The sequence below is a fragment of the Pimephales promelas genome, chromosome 20, assembly GCF_988280905.1.
Source record: "Pimephales promelas chromosome 20, fPimPro1.hap1.1, whole genome shotgun sequence".
NCBI lineage: Eukaryota > Metazoa > Chordata > Actinopteri > Cypriniformes > Leuciscidae > Pimephales > Pimephales promelas.
Window position 1 is genome coordinate 4,114,731 of NC_142788.1, and position 11,149 is coordinate 4,125,879.

General features: G+C 41.2%; 1 long non-coding RNA gene across 1 annotated transcript; it reads left to right on the plus strand.

Moving 5' to 3' along the window:
• Window positions 1-363: 363 nt before the first annotated feature.
• On the plus strand, window positions 364-5,947 carry LOC120491804 (uncharacterized). The gene is made up of 3 exons (XR_016148240.1): window positions 364-966; window positions 2,805-2,994; window positions 5,248-5,947. It is a non-coding gene; the product is annotated as an uncharacterized LOC120491804 (long non-coding RNA).
• The last annotated feature ends 5,202 nt before the right edge of the window (window positions 5,948-11,149 follow it).

Sequence of the window (11,149 nt, forward strand, 5' to 3'; positions counted from 1 at the left end):
CAAAATATGCGGGGTTTGCATCATTTCATCCTCGCATTTTCGTTTAAAAAAAAGTCACATGTATCTTAGCAGAAATTTGAAAAATGTTGCGTTTGCTTCACACAAGAGCAGCCATTTCCCCGTTTCCATGGGAACGTTATGAAGTGACGCAATTACGCGACGCCAGACGCCAGATGTCAATTACGCATTGACATCTCACAAATCGAACTCGTAAAACTGTCTGTCACACGTTCTACTGTCACGTCGTTACTTAATAAACAACATAAGATAAAAGAAGTAGCATCAAACAGAAATTACCCGCACACGGGTGTTCGAGGCGCACATTTAACACTGCAGAGAGTTCAACAGGGAGCGCACAGCTCTTAAAGGGGCCACACCTTATTTACACTCGTTACAGTCCGAAATAAAACAAGATGAGAAATTAAATATTCCCAGCACTTTCTATGATGTAGTATGCTTGCTTATCAAAGGAAGTAATAAGAAATGACTCTTACATTAGCCTGGTGAGAACAGGATGTTGGGGGAATCACTTTTTTTCTCTTTTTCATCAAACCGCAATTTTTGCAAATTCCTGCAATTTCATCGCATAAAATTGCATAAATATCCCGCATATTCCATCAAATTTTTAAAGAAAACGGGCCGCGTAATCAATCAATTTTTGCCCGCAACAATCACAAAAAAACTCTGCGTTTTTCTGGAAGGACTGAATACTATTATGGTAAATGTTATATATAAATCGTTAATTTTTTCACAAATTTTTGGAAATTACCACCACAAAATCAGTCATTTTGATCGCAAAAATCACAAAAAAAAATCGTGAAATCCTGGACGGACTGTTAATAGTAAGGAACGGTGCTGTGCCGTCTATATTGGATCTGACAGGAATGGTGCAACACACAGACTCTGGGTCGAACATTTTACAACATTGGACGTTATCAAAACAATTTCCCCCAAGTGCACCGACGGGTGAGTTGAAACTCATTATAATATGCAAAACTGTTATCCACTCACAGCAGTGGGCGTTTACTTCCAAGTCTTCAGTGCGAGACCCCCATAAAAACGGAGCGTTTTTCAGCTAGGCTCAAAACTAGGGTAGAAAATAGCTTATTACTCATTCGTTTTGATGTTTTTGAATGCAAAAACCAAGCGAATGCCATAAGTTGACCTAAGACAACAATATAATACAATTAAAAAAGCCAGTTCATGACCCCTTTAAAGGCCCACTGAAGCACAGCTTTGTTTGATGCGTTGACATAATTTCCACTGAAACAGGAAGCTGAGGTGGGACATATTGAACGGCTCCTCCCCCTTTTAAAATAGCCAATAGTGTTCAGTTTACCTCACGGAATGAGGGTCGTGCTTGACAACACCATGGAAGCGAATCCGAGCGCTGGTGATACATTGGATTCAATAGTAGAAGTGTGAATAAATTCTGTAAAACATTTAATTTCGAGATTATTAAAAAATGCAACTTTTAAAAGTGCATTTAAGTATGTACAGTCATGTACTCTCTTTAAGAGCATTTAAGGCCTTTTATTCAATAAATATCTGCAAATACAGTTGTTTGAACATATGTAGGATTTGAAGTGCACATTCAGTAGATTAAGCACACTTATTTATAAGAGTTTCCTTGCAATGATGTCTTATAATAACCCTAGTTTCTGATCAAATATCATAGATGCTAGTTGCTAAAAGCTATGCTAACTTGCTATTAGCCACCACTGTCATCATGAACAGGAATTAAACAAAATATTTTGAAGCTGAAACTGTAGGACATCTGATAGATACATATTATCATTTTGTAGTAAGTAAAACTGCTACCTGGGTCATTTTTGTAAAGGTTTTTTGCTAGGCTAAAGCTTTTTTTTGTTTTGTTTTGGTTTACTCGCAGTCGCAATGGTAAAATTGAAAGCAGTTCAGGGAGGTCATGTAAGTATTTGCTGAACCATTTTTTGTCCAGCCTGTTGAAAACGTGACTAAGCAGGCAGTTAGTCTATGTGTGTGCGTGTGTGTGTTTATGTGTCATTATCTCCATTACTGTGTTCTGAGAGTGAGTTTGTATATATTTATGCAACACTATATTCATTAAACTGAAGTAAAATCAGTTGTGCTGCCATGAACCGCGAGTGTGATTGGTGAAACTAGGCTAACCTCTAAATAAACACACATTTTGAGCAAGCGCACACACACAAAGACACACACGCTGGACTGGACATGAACACCTCAACCTTAACTCCCTCTGCTGGAGACACATTCAACAGGAAATAAAGGCGAATTTCTGGAAAAACTGTGATTTCATAACAGCTAGACAGATTCTCTAGTCACAGCAAGATGCTTTTTTCATACTTACAAACAAACAAATCCTGAAACTGACTGACTTTTTCACACGTCTTAAACACTGACAGATGTCAAAACGACAGTTAGACTGCACTTTTTAACCTAGACTCGCAAGAAAATCCCACGCTGTGACTATCAAACAGAAAAAACAATAAAACATTAATTTGATGAAGAACTTTTAGAATTAGAAACAGGTCTTTATTGTGTTGTATGGTTGTTGTGTTCATTTCGTAACTCAGTTGTGAGGACAATACTTTCTACCAGAAATTATATAGTGTCTGTCTTTCAAAGCCAAAAAGAGTTTCTTGGGCTGAATACAACTTTTTTTCATGTTCAAAATATTATCATCTGCTCATCAAAAACCTGTGTTATAGTCATTAGTCTCTTAAAAGTCTTTGTCTCTCTCTCTCTCTTTGTCTCTCAGTCTTGGTCTTCCTCATCTTCTCTCTCTCTCTCTCTCTCTGCAGGATTCATTCTCTGAGTCACGGGGCTGTCCCTGGCACACTGACTGGAAGCCTCTAGTTTATGAGTGGAGCTGGCGCTCTGCCCGGCCCTATGGGTGCTCTGCCTCCCGTCCCACAGTCCCTTACTGGATCAGCTGTGCTCTACGCTTAACCCTTTACTGACACTTTACACACGTCTGAGCCAGGAACCTCAGTAAGAGTCCACTTTGATCCTTAAATTTGTCATGAAATAAAAACTGCAACCGTTTAGTCCACTTAAAGGAGTAGTTCACTTTTGAAAAAAACTTTTGCTGGTAATTTACTCACCCCCATGTCATCCAAGATGTCCATGTCTTTCTTTCTTCAGTCGAAAAGAAATTGAGGTTTTTGATGAAAACATTCCAGGATTTTCTCCATATTATGGACTTCAGTGGGGACCACACGGTTCAAGGTCCAAATGACACTTTCTGTACAAACTGCAAACAGTAAAAACGATTCCAGACGATGAATAAGGGTCTTATCAAGCGAAATGATCGCTCATTTGATATATACATAACAAAGTTTAAGTTTTATAAGCTCAAATGCTCACCTTGCTCTGTTAAAGACACTCCTGTTCAAACTCGTTCATCAAAATGAACGAATCTTTTTCCGAGTCATTTGGTTGATTCAACACACAAAACAAACGAATTGACTCGGAAGTTTGCAAGTTTGTTTTTGAGGGCAACATCCAATCAGCAACCAATACACAGAACCAAATCTCTTTTCTTCTTCTTTTTTTTCTGACAGTTTGTTAAATGTAGGGTAGGCAATCACCGGAGAGGATAGCATTAGCCAGTTAGCTTCCCACCATCCCTTCAGAGCGTCTCCAAAGCCACGCCTCCAAAACACATGAAGACGTCGTTAAACTACCTCATGTCTCAAAGCACATGACACTATAATAATAATGAACGTACAACTTAAGTAACACTGACCTCTACGTACTGACTTATTTTGGTTTATTTTGGCGTTTTTTAAATGTTGCTAGTTGCAACCACCGAATCAGCTGTCTTGTCAGTCTAATCAAGGATTATAGAGTGAGCGCTCTAGTTGCTGTTAAGTAAACTGTCATATTAGCTTAACTTAAAAAAAAATGAACAAGCCGAGGGTGCTTTCTCTGACCTTGATCGAGGGTGAGAGGTGTACAAACACGCATGAGACAGGGAAACTAAGATCTGTAAACTTCCGTCACCGCACAACAGAAGGCCCGCCTCTCCAGTCATTCAAATGGACAATGGGAAAAAAAAAACATGAATGACGTCGGGCTCTTTTCTTCTCAGAGTAGTTTTTTTTTTCAACATAAGGTGCTCAGAGCGCTCCTACAAAAGGCAAGGCGCCCGGGGTGCATAAACAGAGCGCAAAATGCTCACTGCCTATAGAAAACAATTTTAAAAAGGCGCAAAAAATCGTGTTCTGCCTAACTCTACATATCATGAATCGCGCACTGATGTCTGTGTGAGCACGTAGGACATCATATTAATGCATTCAGACCGAACACAATGATTGGATGAAAATGGTATGGTCCTATGCATTCCATAGATGACATATATGCATATAAATACATTTAGACCACCTAACTTACTGATCGCTTTCAGGATGTGTAGTCTATTAACTAGCCTAACAAAAAAAAAAAAAATCAATTTCAATGGTCCACTTTTAAACATTCTACTAACAATAAGTAACTTTGCATCTACATGTCAACTAGCTCTCATTAGAGTATTTGTAGACCATGCTTCATTTGGCTAACTCTTTATTGTGATGCTCCTCAACAGACATTCTACTGACTATGAACAACTTATTCCATAAGTTTCCATTTTTATGAAACTTATTCCATTTATATATATATATATATATATATATATATATATATATATTAATCCTGAATTTATTCTCACCAAGCTTCATTACATGAAAACCAGTGTTGCCAGATTGGGCTTTATTCGTTTTTAGACTGGTGAAACGATATTCACAAATGTTTTTTTTTTCTTTATTTACAAGGCTTAGATATTTAACTTCACATAAAAAAAAATTGCCTAAAGCAAAAACATTTCAAAAACAGTTTCTATATGGTTCCAGAGTGAACCATATAGAAACTGTTTTTCCATATTAATTTGTGAATATTTTAAATGTTTAATAAAGGGCCACATTTTTTTTCCATATTAATTTGTGAATATTTTAAATGTTTAATAAAGGGCCAAAATAAACAATACATCACTATTTATTTTTAATTTATTATATTAAAAAAATATTTATTATATATGCTTATTTATTTTATTTATTATACTATATATATATATATATATATATATATATATATATATATATATTTTTTTTTTTTACTGCAGCATTTGCAGTTCAAATTCAAATTTTGGTGTTCAACATTGCGTTTTAAAAATACAACAACTGTTAATTTTTCGTTTTTCAATTACAGGTTAAAAAAGGAAAATCGAATGGACGCAAAAGTACACATGATTATAATGTGTTTAAACGAGAAACCATAGGAGAAACAAGCCAAAACATATTTGGGCGGTTATTTGTGCATTCTCGCGGTTTTTGACAAGGTTTTGGGCTGGAAATCCTTGCTGGCATCTGGCAACCCTGATGAAAACATCAGGAAGGGTCAGAACATCAGTGATGACAATCATCCATATTTATAGACCACAAGTTAGTCTCACTTCTTTCTTCCTCTTAACTCTGAGTTTCGTTGTCTTTTTTATTTTTTATTTTTTTTATCTTGCAACATATACTTTGCATTTTGCCAAAAATGAAAGTGAAAACAGTTGAGTTTACTATTACAACTTAGTGCAGAAGTCACTTGAACTTTGGCAAGGATAAGTTCGGATATTTCTTTGTTCCTATTTTTTTATATTCTTTCCTCATATGTTGTCATAAACAGTTAGAACAATGCAATTGTGTGTCATTCAGAATCAAATTGAGAATTCATTTTATAAACCACTTCAATTTGGAACTGTGTCGCTGAACCAAACAGATGATTACAAGTACTTGCTTTCTTAGAGTTTTGTTTCTTGTTACGCTCGAAAATACATCCCATTGTTTGTTTGATTTTTTACATTTTCTCGTGCTAAATCGGGCATATGCCTGCAAATTAAACATTGTCACTTTCTCTCTCACTGTATCTTTCCCTTTTATCTCTCATCCCACCATCACATTGGATCATGCTGGTAAATTGCTTTTAAGAAAGAATTTCTAATAAAACACACACACACACACACACACACACACACACAGAGAGAGAGAGAGAGAGAGAGAGAGAGCCTCTCTCTTTCTCTCTCTCTCTCTCTCTCTCTCTCTCTCTCTCTCTCCACAAATCCACCCTTAACACTACTCATTTTAATCACCATCCCATGATTTATAAAGGAGAGGTGCAAGCCAGGACAAGATCCAAAGATTCCCTTCTAACTTTGTCTGTGAAAATCCTGTATGTGTGTAGTTTTGCCACTCTAGTGGTTGTGGAGTCATACACTCTTAAAAAAAAGGTTCTTTATTGGCATCAATGGTTCCATGAAGCACCTTTAACATGGAACCTTTCAATTCCACAAAAGTTTCCTCGTAGTGGTAAAAGGTTCTTAAGATTATTAAACTTCACTTACTTTTGCACAGTCTTATAACAATTTGTCTGATTCTTTGAGAACCCGAAAAAGGGTTCTATTACATTGCTGCAAAAGTATACTTTTGGAAACTTTATTTTAAAGAGTGCACCAAGTAACAGACAAATTTGAGGTAAAATACATAGCAGCCTTAAAGCTGTAGTCTGTAGAATTTTGGTGTTAAAAAATATCCAAAACACATCTAAGAAAATACATAACCAGCCAGTGTTGGTTAACTCTCTGCTTGTCATAGCTCGATTCAAAGCGGTAAGCTTTTAATAATGTGTTTAATTCCAGTGGTCATTATGTCACATCTGTACACATAAAGAGTCTCGGCTAGGCTATATTGCGTGTAAGGATGTTGGAGGTGGATATTTATAGCCTATTCTCACAGCACTTGATATAATTAAACTTATCAATTTGATTGCGGATCCAGAAAGGTTCAAATGACAATCACCAGTGACAACAGATTCACCCACTATAAAATGCAAAAGACTTCGTTTAGACTTTGGAGTGGCTAGAGAAAAAAAGAGACTACAACCGGACCCATGCGAGAACAAGGATAATATCGGAAGGACATTACATGTAGTCACGCAATGCTGATGTTTTTAACTTTAACAATTTGAGAAGAAAGTATAATTTTCACGGTTTTGCGTGATATGATAACTTATAAACAATCGTTAGATTTAATCAGCGCAATTTACAGCGATGTCAGAACCAGAACAAATGTGGACATTTCTTACTAGTTCAGATGAAATTTTCCAGTGAAAATTCTTATGTTGGTCATACATTCAAAAAGAATAATCTGTGACTCACAGACCCACCTCACAAGATGGCCACCGCCATTTAAGAGCCTCGTCTCAAGACGTGACTCCAGTCTCCACCCTCATCCAGAGTCCAGTGGGGGCTCCAATTTCCGTCCTCGTCCAGTTCCCAGTGTGGGGTCCAGTCTCCATCCTCGTCCAGAGTCGGTTCCAGTCTCTGTCCTCGTCCAGAGTCCAGTGGGGGCTCCAGTATCTGTCCTCATCCAGATTCCAGTGGGGGCTCCAGTCTCTGTCCTCGTCCAGGGTCCAGTGGGGGCTCCAGTTTCCATCCTCATCCAGAGTCCAGTGGGGGCTCCCGTCTCCATCCTCATCCAGAGTCCAGTGGGGGCTCCTGTCTCCATCCTCATCCAGAGTCCAATGGGGGCTCCCGTCTCCATCCTCATCCAGAGTCCAGTGGGGGCTCCAGTCTCCGTTCCTCGTCCAGAGTCCAGTGGGGGCTACAGACTCCGTCCTCGTCCAGAGTCGGTTCCAGTCTCTGTCCTCGTCCAGGGTCCAGTGGGGGCTCCAGTCTCTGTCCTCGTCCAGGGTCCAGTGGGGGCTCCAGTCTCTGTCCTCGTCCAGAGTCCAGTGGGGGCTCCAGTCTCCGTCCAGAGTCCAGTGGGGGCTCCAGTATCTGTCCTCATCCAGAGTCAAGTGGGGGCTCCAGTCTCTGTCCTCGTCCAGGGTCCAGTGGGGGCTCCAGTTTCCATCCTCATCCAGAGTCCAGTGGGGGCTCCCGTCTCCATCCTCATCCAGAGTCCAGTGGGGGCTCCCGTCTCCATCCTCATCCAGAGTCCAATGGGGGCACCCGTCTCCATCCTCATCCAGAGTCCAGTGGGGGCTCCAGTCTCCGTCCTCGTCCAGAGTCCAGTGGGGGCTCCAGTTTCCATCCTCATCTAGAGTCCAGTGGGGGCTACAGACTCCGTCCTTTTCAAGAGCGGCCTCCAGTATCTGTCCTCGTCCAGAGTCCAGGGGGGGCTCCTGTCTCCATCCTCATCCAGAGTCCAGTGGGGGCTCCAGTCTCCGTCCTTGTCCAGAGTCCAGTGGGGGCTCCAGTTTCCATCCTCATCTAGAGTGCAGTGGGTGCTGCAGACTCGATCCTCATCCAGAGTCCAGAGGGGGCTCCAGTCTCCATCCTCATCCAGAGTCCAGTGGGGGCTCCAGTTTCCATCCTCATCTAGAGTGCAGTGGGTGCTGCAGACTCGATCCTCATCCAGAGTCCAGAGGGGGCTCCAGTCTCCATCCTCATCCAGAGTCCAGTGGGGGCTCCAGTTTCCGTCCTCATCTAGAGTCCAGTGGGGGCTGCAGACTCCGTTCTTGTCCAGAGGAGGCTCCTTGTCCAGAGCGGCCTCCAGTCTCTGTCCTCATCCAGAATCCAGTTGGGGCTCCAGTTTCCGTCCTCATCTAGAGTCCAGAGGGGGCTGCAGTCTCCATCCTCGTCCAGAGTCCAGTGGGGGCTCCATTTTCCATCTTCATCTAGAGTCCAGAGGGGGCTGCAGACTCCGTCCTTGACCATAGTCCAGTGGGGGCTCCAGTTTCCGTCCTTGTCCAGAGTCCAGTGGAGGCTGCAGACTCCATTCTTGTCCAGAGGAGGCTCCCATCTCCATCCTCGTCCAGAGTTCAGAGGAGGCTCCAGTCTCCGTCCTTGTCCAGAGTCCAGTGGGGGCACCAGTTCTGTTCTCATCCAGAGTCCAGTGGTGGCTCCAGTCTCCATCCTCATCCAGAGTCCAGTGGGCGCTCCAGTCTTCGTCCTCATCCAGAGTTCAGAGGGGGCTCCAGTCTCCGTCCTCGTCCAGAGTTCAGTGGGGGCTCCAGTTTCCATCCTCATCCAGAGTTCAGTGGGTGCTCCAGTTTCCGTCCTTGTCCAGAGTCCAGTGGGGGCACCAGTTCTGTCCTCGTCCAGAGTCCAGTGGGGGCACCAGTTCTGTCCTCATCCAGAGTCCAGTGGGGGCACCAGTTCTGTCCTCATCCAGAGTCCAGTGGGGGCACCAGTTCTGTCCTCATCCAGAGTCCAGTGGGGGCACCAGTTCTGTCCTCATCCAGAGTCCAGTGGGGGCACCAGTTCTGTCCTCATCCAGAGTCCAGTGGGCACTCCAGTCTTCGTCCTCATCCAGAGTTCAGAGGGGGCTCCAGTCTCCGTCCTCGTTCAGAGTTCAGTAGGTGCTCCAGTCTCCATCCTTGTCCAGAGTCCAGAGGGGGCTCCATGTCTGCGTCTTCGTCCAGTGTCCAGTGGGGGCTCCAGTTTCCATCCTCATCCAGAGTCCAATGGGGGCTGCACATTATCCCATTCATATGTCGCTATCAGCTGGCACATAAGCATTATTACAACATATTGATTATTTTTTGGTAGATGGCGCGATCCGTTTTGTCTAACAAAACTTTGTTCGCAAAAGTTTGCTTGAATGTTGTTCGATTCAGTGCAAAAATTAATGGAAACACCTTAAAATGTCTCAAATCAATACGATATACCAATTTGATCGCAAAACAGCATGTGACGTCATTACGTACAGGTTTTTATTCGCTTTAAAGCCGTTGGATGGAAACACACTTTCACCAGATTTATTCGCATGAGTTTTTTTTACCGAACTTCAGATAATTCGATTGACAAGTGGCTGGAAACATGGCTAGTGTCTCCCTCAAGATCATCCGTTGGACTCTAATCTGTCTGCTCACTTCATCACTGCCCCATTATTGTCAATAAACTCACTGTTCACCTTCTATCGTCCTCTCCAGTGTCTGCATTAGGTAAATCCAATGATATTGTTATTGTAAAAGCTGTGGTGTGAACTTAAATATTGAAAACGATTTTTAGAACTATATCATTATCATTATTGTCCTGGGTGTGAATGGGCCATAAAACACAAACACCTGATATTATTAAACATAATTTCTGAATTGTTTTTCCATATGAGAATGCCACAAAAGTCAGTTTATTAGCTAAGTAAGGGTGATTTCAGACTTGCTAAGTTCAAAACAGAATTTGATCGTTCTTTCCTCCTTCCACCTTCCCCCTAGTTGTTTTTTTTTATATTTATCTCTTTAAGTTTAAAAAAAATGTAATAACATTTACCTTTCTGTCTCCCTCGATTGAAATCACATCTGCATCTCTTTATCATGACAAATAAACTTCAATTTTGTTGTTGATCAACATTCTCAGAAAGTCAAAGCTTCCTCTTACCACGTAAAAATACACAAAGTGGAACTGCATGTTTCCATAAAAATATATTTATTTTTTTCTGAGAGTTCACTGATGATCGCTTGAATCTGGTGTAGTGCAGTGATAGGGGTTGCCACATAACAAGCTCACATTTCCCCATCCTCATTTTCTGTTATGGGATTGAAATGAGTTCAAACCCTGCATGCACAAGAAATGCCTTCAGAGAAGAACATTTTCTTGAATAATAAAATCATGCACTCCAGTTGAGTCATGTACATTAAAGACTCATTTTACGAGAAGCTACTTTACGAGCAGATACTTTTTTGAGCACAAACTGAGAAGCATCAAAATTCCTAATACTGAAAAAGTTGATCGCCATCAGAATTTTTAAAAATATTTTCCTGCAATTTGACTTTATTGCTTTCTAAAAAACAAAAATAGCAGGAAGATGCTCTTTTGCACTCCTGATGAGGGTCTTACAATTCATGTGAGACGCCCAGGGCAACATTTAAACTGCCATAGACCGAATCCATCCTGTGTGGCTCTGAAAATTGTCTGAGGGGAAAAAAAAATCCCTGCATGAATAAATGTGTAGATGAAGAAGTCAGGAGAAAGGTGAATGTCAGAAAGCTTATGTCATGTTCGCCCACTAATCAGACCCTGCAGACCATAAACAAGATCTCCCATGATTCTGTTCCTGCGGCCCATGACGTGCTTTCATTCACCGGCCCGGAGATAATGGAATGAAGGAATGGGATGATGAGG